The 16,433-nt window shown below is 49.6% G+C and overlaps 1 protein-coding gene across 8 annotated transcripts in view; it reads right to left on the bottom strand.

The window, feature by feature from the left end:
* LRRC8A (leucine rich repeat containing 8 VRAC subunit A) overlaps positions 1–16,433 on the bottom strand; it is a 34,588-nt gene that overhangs the window by 15,747 nt on the left and 2,408 nt on the right. For 5 of the 8 annotated variants that reach the window (XR_008312829.1, XM_053282581.1, XM_053282588.1 and 2 more), the window contains exon 2: positions 12,520–12,646. The gene's annotated coding sequence lies outside the window, so the exon portion shown is untranslated. Of the gene's footprint in view, positions 1–1,980; positions 2,144–4,002; positions 4,207–12,519; positions 12,647–16,154; positions 16,377–16,433 lie in introns of those variants that run through there. The other 3 variants (XM_053282583.1, XM_053282582.1, XM_053282585.1) reach the window with 3 other exon arrangements.

Genomic DNA, 16,433 nt, shown 5'->3' with positions numbered 1-16,433 from the left:
GTAGACAATACTGAACTAGATGGACCAAGGGTCTGACTCAGCATATGGCAGCTTCCTGTGTTCCTGTCTTAATGGTCTGGTCCCTTCTAGCTAAATATACATCAAAATGGGTTTGTTCAGGTTTTCCATTCCCCTTCCTTTACTCTATTGTTTTCTTTATGTCAATATCTAGATTGTAAGCCCCTTGGGGCAGGGAACAGTCCTCTCGGTCTCTGCAAAGCGCCATGTTCATGGCTAGCAGTATGGAAGCTGAAGTCCCACCATTTCACCAGACCGGTTGTCATGCTTCTTAAAGATAAAGTGTGCCGTCATGTCAATTTCGACTCCTGGAGCCCACAGAGCCCTGTGGTTGTCTTTGGTAGAATACAGGAGGGGCTGACCATTGCCTCCTCCCGCTCAGCATGAGATGATGCCTTTCCGCATCTTCCTACATCGCTGCTGCTCAATATAAGTGTTTCTCATCGTCTGGGAAACACACCAGCGGGGGATTCGAACCGGCAACCTCTGGCTTGCTAATCGAGTCACTCTCCCACTGCGCCCTTAGGTGGCTTCTCACTACCATCTCAAAACAGCCCCGACCTGCAAGTATTTATACACTGAAACTGGAGGACTGCTAAGACTTGCTTTCAAAACGGCTTCGCCAACGGCCACGGAATACAGGAGCCAGAGAAATGCCATCGCTATAAGTGGAACGGGAGCAGTGATAAATCCAGCAAGCAGAGCCCCCAGTCATGAGAGCATCTTGGAAGGAAAAAAAATCCGGCCAACGATGCCCGCCGGCAGAGAAGCGTGCAAGGCTGTTTTGCTCAATTCGAGAGGACAGCTGGACGACTCACTCTAGCGACTGGACTGGGTGAGGATGAAAAGGACGGCCGAGGAAGAGAGAGAGAGGGGCTGGAGGAGAGTTGGCCTTGTGGCAGCAAGCGTGAATGGCCCCCGGTGCTAAGCAGGGTCTGCCCTGGTTTTCATTTGAATGGGAGACTTCATATGAACACTGTAAGCTATTTCCCCATCAGGAATATCAGTGTTCCCTCTAAGGCGGGCACACGTGTATGTGTGCTCGCACCTTTTTTATGTCCGCGCAGTTAATTTTAGATCCCACTCAGGTTGAATCAGGAAGGCCCCACTCTGAATGCACATGGTGCGCACACACTGCCTTGAGACTGCCGCCCAGAACAAAACTCATTCCGCACACAGATGGGGGAAAAATTAGAGAACCCTACTTGCATGCAGAAGGTTCCATGTTCCCTCCCCGGCATCGCCAGATAGGGCAGGGAGAGAGATTCCTGCCTTCAAACTTGGAGAAGCCGCTGCCAGTCTGGGTAGACAATCTACATCAGGGATTCTCAACGTTGGGTCCATAGGTGTTAATGGACTTCAACTCTCGGAATCCCCAGCCCCGGTGGCCTTTGGTTGGGAATTATGGGAGTTGAAGTCCAATAACATCTGGAGACCCGATGTTGAGCATCCCTAATCTAGATGGACCAAGGGTCTGACTTGGTATAAGGCAGCTTCCTATATAACCTTTGGGGGACAGGGTCATAGCTCAGTGGGGGGCATCTGCCTTGCATGCAGAAGGTCCCAGGTTCAATCCCTGGCAGCATCTCCAGATAGGGCTGGGAAGGACTCTTGCCTGAAACTTTGGAGAGCTGCTGCCGGTCAGAGTAGACAATACTGAGCTAGATGGACCAGTGGTCTGACTCAGTAAATAGCAGCTTGACATGCACCTGTGTTCTTTGGGGCTGGGGCCCAACTCAGTGGTAGAACATCTGCTACACGTAGAAGATCTCAGGCTCAGTTTCTGGCAGCATCTCCAGGTAGGGCTGAGAAATACTCCCCCGCCTGAAACCCTGGAGTCAGTGCTGGTCAGCGTAGGCAGTTCTGAGCTAGACCGGCTTTGTCTAAAGCAGCGTCCTAGATTCCCAGCCTCTTCCAACCACCTCCCGGTCCATGCAAGTAGGCGGACGCAAGGAAGCTTACCTCTGGACAGCCAGCAGAAATCTGAAACTTCCCAAGGACTCTTAAGCATCCATGCCCCGCTTCACTAAAAAGAGGCGGGCAGCAGAGGGACCAAAATACCGTGGCAGCCGTTACCCTCAAGCTCACTCCCACCAAACGTCTCAAAAGCTCGCTACCTGGAATCCTAAAAAGGAAGGCACACACAAAGCCGTTTTTGTTCCGGCCGGAGCGAGACCAATAAAGATGCCTCGGACCAAAAAAAAAAGTGGGGGGGGGGGAAAGGGCTGTGGATTCCCCTCCTCCAGGCCAGTTACAAAAAGGCACTTTAGAAAGAGCATTTTTTGCTCCCCTTTCAAGAAAAGTTCTCCCAGCAACAAGACTTCGCTGTAGGAGTTTGAAAAACAGAAGTTGTGGTGGGGAGGAGAGAAAAAAACCCGCAGGGAAACCGTTTCCCCGTGATTCTCATATAGGAGGAGGAGAGCTGGTTTTGTGGCATGGATTCTCCCCTGTGCTAAGCAGGGTTCTGCCTAGTTTGTATTTGAATGGGAGACTACACGTGGGAACACTGTAAGGTATTCCCCTGAAGGGGATGGGGCCGCTCTGGGAAGAACATCAAGGTTTCAAGTTCCCTCCCTGGCAGCATCTCCAAGATCGGGCAGAGAGAGAGACACTCCTGCCTGCAACCTCGGCGAAGCCGCTGACAATCTGATAGTCTCATCAACTGCACTCCCTCTCTGGGAGAGGAGCTGTCTGCTTCAGAGTCAATTTCCAGGAAGAAATGGTTTCAGGCTGGATTTCCAAACTTCTTTTCATCTTTTCAACCCTGAAGAGTTAAGAGTTTTGCTCCCATAGGAAGCTGCCTTCCACTGAGTCAGACCCTTGGTCCATCTAACTCAGTATTGTCTACACAGACTGGCAGCGGCTTACATAGGAACCTAGGAAGCTGCCATATACTGAGTCAGACCACTGGTCTATCTAGCTCAGGATGGTCTACACAGACTGGCAGTGGCTTCTCCAAGGTTGCAGGCAGGAACCTCTCTCAGCCCAATCTTGGAGATGATGCCAGGGAGGGAACTTGCGACCTAGATGCTCTTCCCAGAGCGGCTCCACCCCAAGGGGAGTATCTTCCAGTGCTCTCACATCAAGTCTCCCATTCAGATGCAACCAGGGCAGACCCTGCTTAGCTAAGGAGACAAGTCATGCTTGCTCCCACCAGACTAGCTCTCCTCCTCTCTTCCACTTCTCCAAGGTTGAAGGCAGGAGTCTCTCTCAGCCCTATCTGGAGATGCCGGGGAAGGAACTTGGGACCTTCAGCATGCAAGCAAGCAGATGCTCTTCCCAGAGTGGCCCCATCCTCTACAAGGAATACCTTACAGTGCTCACATGTAATGCTTATGGTGGTCAAAGACCGTAATAAAGTCATTGATCCTGTGTAGCTCAAGTTAGGGTTGGGGTCCCAGGCTTCTCGGCTGGCAAGGCACCAAAGTCAAACTTGGTCTAGGGTGCCAACACCTAGGGCCGACCCTACCTTTAGGAACATAGGAAGCTGCCATATACTGCATCAGATCACAGGTCCATCTAGCTCAGTATTGTCTACCAGGGATTCTCAACGTTGGGTCCCCAGATGTTATTGGACTTCAACTCCCAGAATCCCCAACCAAAGGCCACTGGGGCTGGGGATTATGGGAGTTGAAGTCCAATAACATCTGGAGACCCAACGTTGAGAACCCCTGGTCTACACAGACTGGCAGCAGCTTCTCCAAGGTTGCAGGCAGGACTCTCTCCCAGTCCTCTCTTGGAGATTCTGCCAGGGAAGGAACTTGGAACCTAGATGCTCTTCCCAGAGCAGCCCCATCCCTTAAGGGGGAATCTCTTCCAGTGCTCACACATCTAGTCTCCCTTGCATATGCAACCAGAGCAGACCCTGCTTAGCTAAGGGGACAAGTCATGCTTGCTCCCAGGAGACCAGCTCTCTTCCTGACCTGAGACTCCATCCTGGACAGCTTTAGCAGCTGACGCCAACCAATAACAGTCATGACTCACCCTCCTCTATTGCCTGAATGCCCAGGTGTATCCTCTTGTCCCTGGAAGGAGCCATCAAAGCCGTCTCCGAGGACGCACCTCCCTACACAAGGTCATCTACCCCTTTGAGATTCAAAGCTCTTTCCGGCTGTTCCACAATATCCAGGCACGCCCCAGTCAGCCAGCACAGGATGTCCCTTCGGTCAGGGCCCAAGACTTTGCTTTCTGCATCGAGTGGAAAGTAATTATCAAGATTCTCTTGGACAAAACACACATTTGAGTTTGAGCTCCTGGATCTTTGGAGCTGCTCTTTGTGCCACCAGGGACTGAGGATTCTAACCCAAGCCTTGACCCATTTCCTTTGGAGCCAGCTCCAAAATCTGGAAGCCGGACAATGGACACTTGACAAAGTTATCAGACTCAAGTGACTGAACTGTGTGTGTGTGTGTGTGTGTGTGTGTGTGTGTGTGTGTGTGTGTGCGTGCACATGTACAGGCTTCTCTTTGTCCCTTTTATGAGAAATGTCCTTAGAACAGTAACAGGGCTGCCTGGGATAAAGGTAAAGTTGTGCCCTCGAGTGGTGTGGACTCCTGGCAACCACAGAGCCCTGTGGTTTTCTTGGGTAGAATACAGGAGGGGTTGACCATTGCCTCCTCCCGCCCAGTATGAGATGATGCCTTTCAGCATCTTCCTATATCGCCGCTGCCCGATATAGGAGTTTCCCATGATCTGGGAAACATACCAGCGGGGATTCGAACCAGCAACCTCTGGCTTGCTAGGCAAGTCATTTCCCTATGGCGCCATTGGCTCCCCACCATCATCCTCCCACAACACAATACCTCCAGTGACCGTTGCTGGTGTCTATCTTGTTTCTTTTTCGATTGTGAGCCCATTGGGGACAGGGAGCCATCTTATTTATTTATTATTTCTCAGTGTAAACTGCCCTGAGCCATTTTGGGAAGGGCAGTATAGAAATCAATCAATCAATCAATCAATCAAATAAATTAATTAATTTATGGTACCAACATGCCCTCAAACTTCCACCACTCAAAACAGGGACAGTGGCACATGTGTTACCCAGACAACTTCCAAGCCACCAAAGTTTCCTTCTGCATGGCAGAGAGGAGAGGAGAGCTGGTCTTGTGGTAGCAAGCATGAATGGTCCCCTCCCTGGCAGCATCTCCAAGACAGGGCTGAGAGAGTCTCCTGCCGGCAACCTTGGAGAAGCCGCTGCCAGTCTGGGTAGACAACACTGAACTAGATGGACCAAGGGTCTGACTCCGTATACGGCAGCTTCTTATGTTCCTATGTCAGAGTGATGCCACAGCAAAAACGCCGAGCCGGCAGCTCCTGCTTATGAATTATGTAAGTGCCAAGTCACCGCGTCCCCACGCTTGCTGCCCAAAGACCAGAGCTGGCACTTTAGCTGGAAGAGAACTGCAGGCGCTCTCAAGGGCAGGAGAATTCCACAGCCAGGTAGTTGCGACCGGTGCATAGAGAGGCCGAAAAATGCATCAGTGGAGAAGCAGCGGGAGGGTAAAGGAAGCTGCCTTTTACTGAGTCAGACCCTGGTTCCATCTCGCTTAGGATTGTCTGCACTGACTGGCAGCGGCTCTCCGAGGTTTCAGGCAGGAGACTTTCCCAGTCTTACCTGGAGATGCTGCCAGGGATTGAACCCGGGACCCTCTGCATGCAAGGCAGATACTCTACCACTGAGCTAAGGCCCCGGCCCCATCATCTGGCTTGAACATATCTAGCTAGTACTTTTGTCACCTATTTTGTTGAGATTCCCAGGTAGGCCATTGGCCTTTCATGTGTCTCTGCTTTGGTGCTATTAATGTTTCCACTAATAAGCTTCCACTAAAAGTTTGCTAAATTGCAAGCTGCGTAAGGAAGCAATAGATAAAAACATGAGTGTCAGCTGTAAGATATGTGGTTATCTTGCAAATGGTGCTTTGTAAGAAAGTACTGGCAGAATCATGACTGCTGGAGGTTGCTAGAGAGGAGAGCTGGTCTGGTGGTAGCAAGCATGACTTGTCCCCTTAGCTAAGCAGGGTCTGCCCTGGTTGCAGGTGAATGGGAGACTAGATGTGTGAGCACTGGAAGAGATTCCCCTTACAGCAGGGATTCTCAACGTTGGGTCCCCCGATGCTGTTGGACTTCAACTCCCATAATCCCCAGTCACAGTGGGCTTTGGTTGGGGTTTATGGGAGTTGACGTCCCAGAACATCTGGGGGCCCAACGTTGAGAATCCCTGCCTTAGAGGATGGAGCTGCTCTGGGAAGAGCAGAAGGTTTCAAGTTCCCTCCCTGGCAGCATCTCCAAGATAGGGCTGAGAGAGACTCCTGCCTGCAACCTTGGGGAAGCCGCTGCCAGTCTGTGTAAGACAATACTGAGCTAGACGGACCAAGTGTCAGACTCAGTATATGTCAGCTTCCTATGTTTCTACTACTTATCTATTGTATTATATTTGTGTCTGGTCAATGACCGAAATAAAGATTCCATCCCAACTCCAGGCACCAAACCTTTCATTAAAAGGTCTATATGGCCCAGACAGAAGAACTATTGCTTATTGTTTACACGGCCTCATCAAACTGCACGAGTTTACAAGATACAAGACAACAGGTCTCTGCCCTGGGGAGATTACAGTTTAGAATTCAACATGGGGAGAAGGAGTTAGAGGAGGAAAACAAAGCCAGAAGGGGAAGAGTGTGCATTTATTTCAAGGAGCAGAAAAGGAGGAAAGTGTTCAGTAGACCAATTGGTGTCTCAGGTAAGTAGACCATGTATTCATTCCCCACGGCCACAGCCACGGGAAAACTCCTTGTCCTCAGATAAAGTGGGCATCCCTCCTCTAGACCCACACCCTCAGAAACAGAGGAAGCTCACTCCTACCAAGTAAAGTCATGTGTCCATCTAGCCCAGTTCTGTCTTACACCGAGTGGCAGCGGCTTCTCCATGGTTTCAGGCAGGGGTCTTTCCCGGCCCTACCCGGAGACGCTGCCCGGGATTGAACCTGGGACCTTCTGTGTGCAAAGCAGATGCTCTGCCACTGAGAGATGGCCCCATCCCCTATGGGGAATAGCTTCCAGGAGACAGTGCTCACATATAGTCGCAGAAGAGGGTCAGCCAAAATGATCAGGGGCCTGGAGCACCTTGCTTATGAGGCTAGGCTACAGCACCTGGGGCTCTTTACCTTGGAAAAGAGGCAACTAAAGGGAAGACATGATTGAGGTGTATACAGTTATGCAGGGAGTGGAGAGGGTAGACAGAGAAAAATCCTTCTCTCTCGTTCACAACACTAGAACCAGGGGTCGCCCCATGAAACTGAAGGTTGGGAATTTAGGGCCGACAAGGGGAAGGACTTTTTCACACAACGCATAATTGATCTATGGAACTCCTTGGCACGGGATGCGGTGATGGCCACCAGCTTGGATGGCTTTAAAAGGGGCTTAGTCAGATTCATGGTGGACAGGTCTATCAGTGGCTACTAGTCTTGTGGCTGTGGGCCATCTCCAGCCTCAGAGGCACGATGCCTCTCAATCCCAGTTGCAGGGGAGAGGGCATGCCCTCACCTCTGGCCTGTGGGGTTCCCAAAGGCATCTGGTGGGCCACTGTGGGAAACAGGATGCTGGACTAGATGGGCTTTCTTGGGCCTGACCCAGCAGGGCTCTTCTTGCGTTATCCAAATGCAAACCAGGGCAGAAGCTGCTTAGCAAAGGGGACCATTTATGCTCATTACTGTAAGACCAGCTCTCCCTGCTTCTGCTTTCATGGTGACGCCCCCATCCACCCCTGAAAGTTTCATGCTGTTCCTCCCCACCCAGTTTGTTTAAAAAAAGATATTCAGCTTCCACCCTTCAGGACCAAGTTCTCCGCGGACAGCTATCGAAACAGATTAAAACCACGACCGTGGAAAAAATGGAGCGTATGTCTTCTGGACAGGCCTTGAGGGATCTCTCTGCTCACAATCCCTCACCCTCACCAGGCAGGGAAGTCTGGATGCTAAATCCGCTGGACTAATATCTTGGGGAGAAGTTCTAGATGCAACATCTGTGGCAGCAGGAACCGACTGGGGCACCTTAAAAAGCAACAGATTGAGTAGGGCAGTGGTTCCCAACCTGGGTTCCTTCCGACGCTGCTGAACTACAACTCCCATCATCCCCAGCTACAATTTATTGTGGATAGGGATGATGGGAGCTGTAGTCCAACCACATCTGGGGATCCAGGTGATAGTGTACAAAGGCAGAGGGTCAAGAAATGCTGGCTCAGTTTATCAGCCAGACAAGATATTTTACTCCTCCGATGGGTTCCTCAAGCTACGTCGGTACATTACTCAGCAGGACTTTTTTCCCCACTAGTCAGGCATCATTTTCTACTCGTCACGGACTAGGAGACTAGTGGATTTCCGGAGCCCTGCACAAAAGCAATGATTTCATCCGTCTTCAATGGTGCCCAGAGACAATTTGCCGTTTATGATTACAGACTGATTACCTGTGCAAAAGGCGATGAAGGAGGCACGTGGAGCCCTCGGAGAATCAAAACTGCCTATGCCTACTTCCCACCCCACATTCAGATGAAAAAAGCATTAGAAGAAAAGACAGAGGACTGGGGAAAACATACCACCAAGTCAGCAACTGAAGGAGGGAAGAGATCTAAACGCTGAAGATTCAGCTCATCTATTTCTCGCCCATTTTCTCCAAGAACGAGCGTTCCAGAACACAGAATGTACCCGACATTCTAAAATTCAGCAATTGTGACATTAATACGCCACCTTGACTGAGAGAGCAGAGAGAGGCATTCTAAGCTCCAAGAAGCAAAGCTAGTCCAAAAAAACCAGCTTCCTAAAAAGGAATCCAACTTCGGATTCCCCGACAACTCTGTGCCTTTGATTCAAGCATCTCCGGGGCATTTTCATCGGGTTCTGGATTAACTTAAATGCGCTGTACGGTTTGTGGTGTCATTTTGTGCTGAATCGCCACCTCTGGTGGGGTTTTGTTTCGTTTTTGGTCTCTTGCCCAATAGACTGTCGTCAGTTTCAAGCTTTTCCTGCAATTGTGATGTCCCTTTTCTGTATGAAAACTCAGTTTAAAAAAAATCTTCAAAAAATGAAGGAGACGTTCAGCTTTATTTGCTCTTCCCCGACAGGTTCTCAAACTTGGGATCTGAGAGACTGGCAGACTACAACTCCTATCACCCCCAGCAACAGCCACTGTAGCAGGGGATGATGGGAGTTATAGTCCAACATTTGGGGACTCAAGTTTGAAAAGCCCTGACTTATTTTTTAAAAAACTTTTTTGTGGGGGGGAGAGCTTTTGCATAGATTAATGGTTTCCCTAAATCCAATCACAGGAACATATGAAGCTTCCTTCTACTGAGTCAGACCCTTGGTCTATTAAAGCTCAAGATTAATAACACCAATAGTTCCCAACCAGGAGTCCTCCAGATGTTGCTGAACCACAACTCCCAGCATCCCCAGCTACAATTTACTATGGCTGGGGGTGATGGCAGCTGTAGTTCAAGCAACATCTGGAGGAACGCTGGTTGGGAACCACTGGTCAACACTGACTGGCAGCAGCTCTCCAAGGTTCCAGGCAGGAGTCTTTCCCAGGCCTACCTGGAAATGCTGCCAGGGATTGAACCTGGGACCTTCTGCATGCAAAGCAGATGCTCTGCCACTGAGCGACAGCCCCATCCCCTAAGGAGAGTGTCTTAGAGCAGACAGGTAACATTGCTGTATTTTTTTGTTTTGTTTTTTTAAGTTTTTAAAATGCTATATTAGATTATCCCCCCCGCCCATCAAAACACAATGACAGGTAGGTATCATGTTATGGATTCAGAATGTCACCACTATAGCACCAATTCCCCCTGCATAGTTCAATCAAATGACCAGTTTCAAACAAAAAGATTAAGTCAGCAGGCTTTTTGCAAATGAACACTCACTTTCACCAAGAAGAAGTGTGATTTAGAGCATGACGGTCATGTATTGGGTCCTTGCCCTCTCAAATATATTTCCAGAAGGGTTCCCATCTGGCATAGTATAATGTGCTTAGGTTTTGCTGGGTATCATTTTTCAGTAGTAAAGAAACTTTATCTATAACCATTGTAGATGTAGACCACATTTTGTTGTATGTTCTGATCAAACTGTGCCCTTTTTTCTTCCATTGTGAGGTAATGACAAATTTCGCTGATATAGTTAGAAAGCGAAAGCGTTCTCTGTTCGAAACGGGGGACTGACACTCGAAGTTTAATAAACAAGTCATTGGGTTCAGGTCCAGGGGCTCTATGTTTAGTATTGCATCAATATGTTTATGTACACAGAGCCAGAATGTTTATGTACACATAGCCAGACCACCATTGGTGATAGGAGCCTTTCCAACAGAAATGGGACATATCTGGATTTGTCACGGCTAAATTTGAAGGGGGTAAGGTGCTACCTGATTAATATTTTATAATTTTCCTCTGATATTTAAAGAAGAAAGTATTGTTGATGAATTAATATTTTATTGGTTTATATATTTGTTAAAAAACTAAAAAACAAGTTTTTAAAAAACTTTACTAAAAATGATACTTTTAAAAATAAAAAAAGGAAACCAAGCCACTTCCGACAGAATGTGTTTTCCGATCAGCGTTAATAGCACTGAGTCATTAAAGAGAGGTTCTTTGCCTCAGGAAAGGTTCCCTAAGCAGCTTTTAGTCTCCAGCACCGTCTGACAGCCCCCCCAAATCAAAGGGACTGAGAAATCAAAAGGGCTGTAGGGTTCTCTGACAGCTATTAAATTTAAGGTACAGCTACAGTTTCAGAGAACATTAAACAGTAATTTAGGACGGGCTCAGCTGCGTCTAAGCAATAGCAGGCTGATAATTCCTCTTTCCCGTAGCGTAGTGTATACAGCAATAACCCTGCTTTCAAAACAGAATGGTGTATTATTACCAGGGTATCCATTGGGGCAGTCGACTAAAGAACTGTAATTGGTTAATTAAAGTCAACACTTTAATTGAATGATAGCTCTCTTCCTCTTAATACAGAAGGCTGGGACGTTCTCAGGGGAGGCAGAAACAGAGGATGGAAAAAGAAAAAGGGGAAATAAGAGGCGGAGAATCAGGAGATCTCTACCTATGCACTCAACTCTCTAGGACTGGAAGCTGAAACGTCATATATGATGCTGTCTTCTGCTGAATTAGAACACTGATCTGTCTTGAACAAGCTGGTCGTCTCTGACTGGCAGCAGCTCTCGGGTTTTTAGGCCAAGTTCTTTCCAGCTACCCAACCTGGGAAGTTACTACCCAAGTTCGTTCTAATAGGATGTGCAAGGGTTCAAATACAAGACCTTCTGCGTGCAAAGTATGTGATCTACCGGTGTGCTACAACCTCTCACGGAACCACCAACGGAGGGGAAACGTCAAAGGTCTCTTGAGTCAGAGGCTCAACCGAATGTTACCTGTAAGAAGCCTGAAGGGGATGGTGAACACAGGAAGCTGCCTTTTACTGAGTCCGGCCACTGGTCCATCTTGTTCAGTATTGCCTACACTGACTGGCAGCGGCTCTCCAAGGTGTCAGGCAGGAGTCAATCCCAGACCTACCCGGAGATGCTGCCAGGGACTGAACCCAGGACCTTCTGCATGCAAGCACGCAGATGCTCTTCTACTGAGCCATGCCCCATCCCCTAAGGAGAAGATCATACAGTGCTCACATGAAGTCACCCATCCAAATGCAAACCAAGAAAATCCCTGAATCATAGGAAGCTGCCTTATACAGTCAGACCCTTGGTTCATCTGGCTCAGTATTGTCTATACCAGGGCTGCTCAACTTCGGCCCTGCTGCAAATGTTGGCCTACAACTCCCATCATTCCTGGCTATGGGCCACTGTGGTTAGGGATTATGGGAGTTGTAGTCCAAAAACAGCTGGGGGGGCCCTCTAAGTCGAGCAGGCCTGGTCTACACTGACTGGCAGCGGCCCCAAAGGGAAGGCCTTCCAGCTTTGACACAGTCTCCCATCCAAATGAAAACCAAGATGGATCCTGCTTAGCCAAGGGGGCAATTTCATGGTATTATTTTTTTACATTTTACAACCCACTCTTCCTCCAAGGAGCCCAGAGGGGTGCACCACATACTTCAGCTCCTCCTCACAACAACCCTGTGAAGTAGGCTAGGCTGCGAGAGAAGTGGCTGGCCCCGAGTCACCCAGCAAGTCTCAGGGCCGGATGGGGATTTGAACTCGGGTCTCCCCGGTCCTAGTCCGGCACTCTAACCACCAGCTCTCCTCCCCGAGAGCTGCGTGGCTTCAGGGTTGCCCAACTGAAGGCGAAACTGATTTCTCCTCCAAGTCGTGCCTGGGCAGAACTGAGATGCAAGAACATGTTCCCGCGCGCGTGTGTCTGTTTTTAATCGCAGCCTCCCGCCGGCAGGTGTTTCCCTTTGGGCCCAAGAGCGGGCACGCTGCTCTCTCCCCCCACACCTTGGCTTGACTCCACACACCCCACCTCCCGCACCAAAGCAGCCCCCTGAGAAGAGGAGGAGAAGGTGACGGGCCTCACCTTGTGGCTTGAGTTCTGCTATCTGCACTTCAGTTCTCTGTGCTGGCGGTCGAAGTTGCTTCTCGGGGCTGGATCCTGAGTGGCTGCTGAAGGGACGCATTCCCCAAACGCCATGGGAGCAGCTTCCCTAAAATACAAACACACACACTCACATAATTGTCTTGCCATCACCGTTGGTTTTTTTTTCTTTCTTTGCGGGGGCGGCGAGGGAGCTGAGTACTTGGCAAGGGAGCAATCAAGCTCAGAGCAGCCAGACAGATTGCCATCGAATCCTTTTCCTGGCTTTTCAAGTGTGCCAAGAGCCCTGAAATTCATCACATGGGACGAGACCCACACAGGAAGCTGCTGCAGACTGAGTCAGGCCCTTGGGCCAGCTCTCCCAGGTTTGCCGACACTGACCGGCAGCCGCTCTCCAAGGTTTCAGGCAGGAGTCTTTCCCAGCCCTACCTGGGGACGCTGCTACTAGGGAGTGGGAGAGGAGAGCTGGTCTTGTGGCAGCAAGCATGACTGGTCCCCTGAGCTAAGCAGGGTCCGCCCTGGTTGCCTATGAATGGGAGACATAATGTGTGAGCACTGGAAGACATTCCTCTCAGGGGATGGAGCCGCTCTGGGAAGAGCAGAAGGTTCCCAGTTCCCTCCCTGGCAGCATCTCCAAGATCGGGCTGAGAGAGATTCCCGCCTGCAACCTTGGAGAAGCCGCCGCCAGTCTGTGTAGACAATACTGAGTTAGATAGACCAATCGTCTGACTCAGTATATGGCAGCTTCCTATGTTCCTATGAGTGAACCTGGGCCCTTCTGCATGCAAAGCAGACACTCAACAATTGAGCTATGGCCCAGTCCCCTAATATCTTGCAGCGCTCACTCAAGTAGCCACCCATCCAAATTCAAACCAAGGCAGGCCCCGCTTAGCAAAGGGGCCCGTTCATGCTTGCTGCCCTAAGACCAGCTCTCCTTCTGCTTTCCAAACCCCACCCCCAGTGGCAGTCAGGCCCCAAATGCGACCTATACATTCGTTCCCTGCAAAGGAAACATGCCATTATTTCCTCATTAGAGACGGACACTTTTCATCATGGACAAACCGGCTACAGCGACAATGGGGCAGGTATGTGGGCTGAGTTTTACTACCCACAAGGGCTGCATGTTTCATGGATCCTTAATTACCTGGCCGTTAGCTGTAGCTGCAGGCCAGGCTAAAGGGCCAGGCATGGCCACAGCACAGGCGGGCCCCATGCAAGCCAAGGAAGCAAACTAGAGCCCTGGTGGTGTCTTGGCCAAACCAGGGTTACCCCTCCCCAAACCTTTGGGAAACGGGAGACAACCAACTGAACACACAATGTTTAGACACACGCATGCTCTCCACAGTAGCACTGGCAGCATACGCCTTTTGCTAGAACGACTCTTTTAAATTTAAGAAAAAAGATGCGTTTTTGGAGGCCCGTATTTACGTTTCTACAATAGGAAGATCACAGAAAGTCAGCGTTGGAAGGAACCTCCAAAGTCTTCTGACCTGGCCCAGTGCAGGCAACGGCGACAGCAGCCCAACAAATGGCCACCCAGCCTCTGCTTTCAGAACCTCTAGAGCAGGCCTGCTCAACTTCGGCCCCCCAGCTGTTTTTGAACTATAACTCCCATAATCCCCAGCCACAGTGGCCAATAGCCAGGGATTATGGGAGTTGTAGGCCAACATCTGCAGGAGGGCCGAAGTTGAGCAGGCCTGCTCTAGAGAGAGCAGGGATTCTCAACGGTGGGTCCCCAGATGTTGACTTCAACTCCCATAATCCCCAACCAAAGGCCACTGGGGCTGGGGATTATGGGAGCTGAAGTCCAATAACATTTGGGGACCCAACGTTGAGAATCCCTGCTCTAGAGGAGGACAGCCCACCATAGCATGAGGCAGGCTGTTCCACTGCCCAACAGCTCTGACGGCTAGGAAATTCTACTACTACGGATATTCATATACCGCTCTTCAACCAAAGTTCTCAAAGTGATATACATAGAAAAGGAAATTTTATATCTAATATCTATACAACAACTGTCTCTTTGTCTATTCCCTATACTTCCCTACACTCTTTTGAGCTATCAGGACCAAACTTGGCAAAGTGACTTACAAGGACCGATGAGCAATATAGGGAACCCTGACAACCACCACACACAGACAGACAGATATACAACGGTTATATCCACAAAACTTATGGATGCAACAACAAAGAGAAACTCGCACCATAATCCCAAGCAACACCGAGTACTTATAGCCAGTCCATAAATAAGATAGCCCCCTCTCCCCAAAGGGCTCACAATCTAACAAGGCAGATACCAGCAACAGCCACTGGAGGGATAATGGGCTGGGGATGGATAGAGCCAGTTGCTCTCCCCCTGCTAAACAGAAGAGAATCTCCACGGTCTCTTCGCTCAGTAAACAGGGGGACCTCTTCTAGCCTAAATCTGCTTTCTTGACCTTTCAACCCCTTGGCTTCAGCCTGCCCACAGGAGCAACAAAGAACAAGTTGTTTCCTCCTTCCGTGTGCCAGGCCTTCATATATTTGAAGATGACAATTTATTATTGATTGATTGATTGATTTTTATACCGCCCTTCCAAAATGGCTCAGGGCGGTTTACAATTAAAAACAAAGCCATCAAAATCAGTTAACAATTAAAACAAAAATTATAAGTATTCCCCAAGCTCAACGTACCCAGCTCCTTCAACCAGTGTCCGATTTCCAGATGACATGACTACAACTCCCAGAATCCCCAAGCAAAAGCCATTGCAGGGGATTCTGGGAGCTGTAATCAACAACATCGGGGAATCCCTGTTATTAGAGGGAACCCTGCCTTCAGCCTTTCACCATCATGGCTGGCCTTCTCTGAACTTGTTCCCGATGATCCAGGTCCTCCATAAACCGCAGGGCCCAGAATCATGCCAAGTTGTCTTCTACTGGGGACAGACCTAGCTCAGGATCCTGTCCACCGGGGGCTGCACACCTTGGGGCCTCCTGCAGATGTTGGACTACAACTCCCATCACTCCCCACTACCGGCCACTGTGGCTGAGTATGATGGTAGTCCCCCCAAAATGGCCAGAGGGCTGAAGTTGTGCAGTCCTGTCCGACATTGACTGTGGCTCTCCAAGGTTTCAAACAAAGGACCTTTCCCTGCCCTACCTGGGAATGTCAGGATTCGAATCTTCTGCATGCAAACCAGGTATTCCACCACTGCACCATGGCCCTCCCGGATCAAACCAAAGATCCATTTAGCCCAGCACCCTGTTCCTGATCCTCGCCAACCATATGCTTTTGTGAAGCCCAGAAGCAGGGCATGAAGACAATCATACTTTCCCCAGTCTGTCCCACAACAACTGGTATTCCGAGATACACTGCCTTTGAACATGGAGACTCTATTCAGCCGCCATGGCTCATGGCTGCCGCGATTTCTAGGAACCTGTCTCATCCCCTTTTAAAGCCATCCAAGTGGGCGGCCATCCCCTGCATTTTGCAACAGTGAAGAAGTCATCCTTTTGAAGTTCTAATGTTCTAGAATAACACAAGTTCTAAGGTTCTAGGATAGAGATTATTTTTTCTCTTCTCTCTCTCTCTCTCTCTCTGCACTTTTGCCACACCACACGTAATTCCGCAAACCTACCATGCATACATCTTGCTCTTGGGTTATTAGCAGTCTTTCCTCACCCGTTTCTCTTTGCCGGCTTGTCAAGCCCCGCTACACACTGGCACCTTTCACACCGGAGCCGAACGCAAAGCATATGCGCTTTCAAAATTAGGGGGCTATAATTAAAGATGCCCGAGTTATCACTCTGTTCTTCCCTGCCAAGCCAAGACAGAATCAAGAACTCAGCTCTAATTTCAAGAAATCCAGACCACGTCTTTCACCCACCCCGGCCTTCAGGGTTCCAGGCCTCGTTGC

This window comes from Hemicordylus capensis, chromosome 17 (assembly GCF_027244095.1).
Source record: "Hemicordylus capensis ecotype Gifberg chromosome 17, rHemCap1.1.pri, whole genome shotgun sequence".
In the NCBI taxonomy this organism is placed as follows: domain Eukaryota; kingdom Metazoa; phylum Chordata; class Lepidosauria; order Squamata; family Cordylidae; genus Hemicordylus; species Hemicordylus capensis.
Note: the sequence above shows the minus strand (reverse complement) of the source record. Positions and strands in the feature narration are given on the sequence as shown.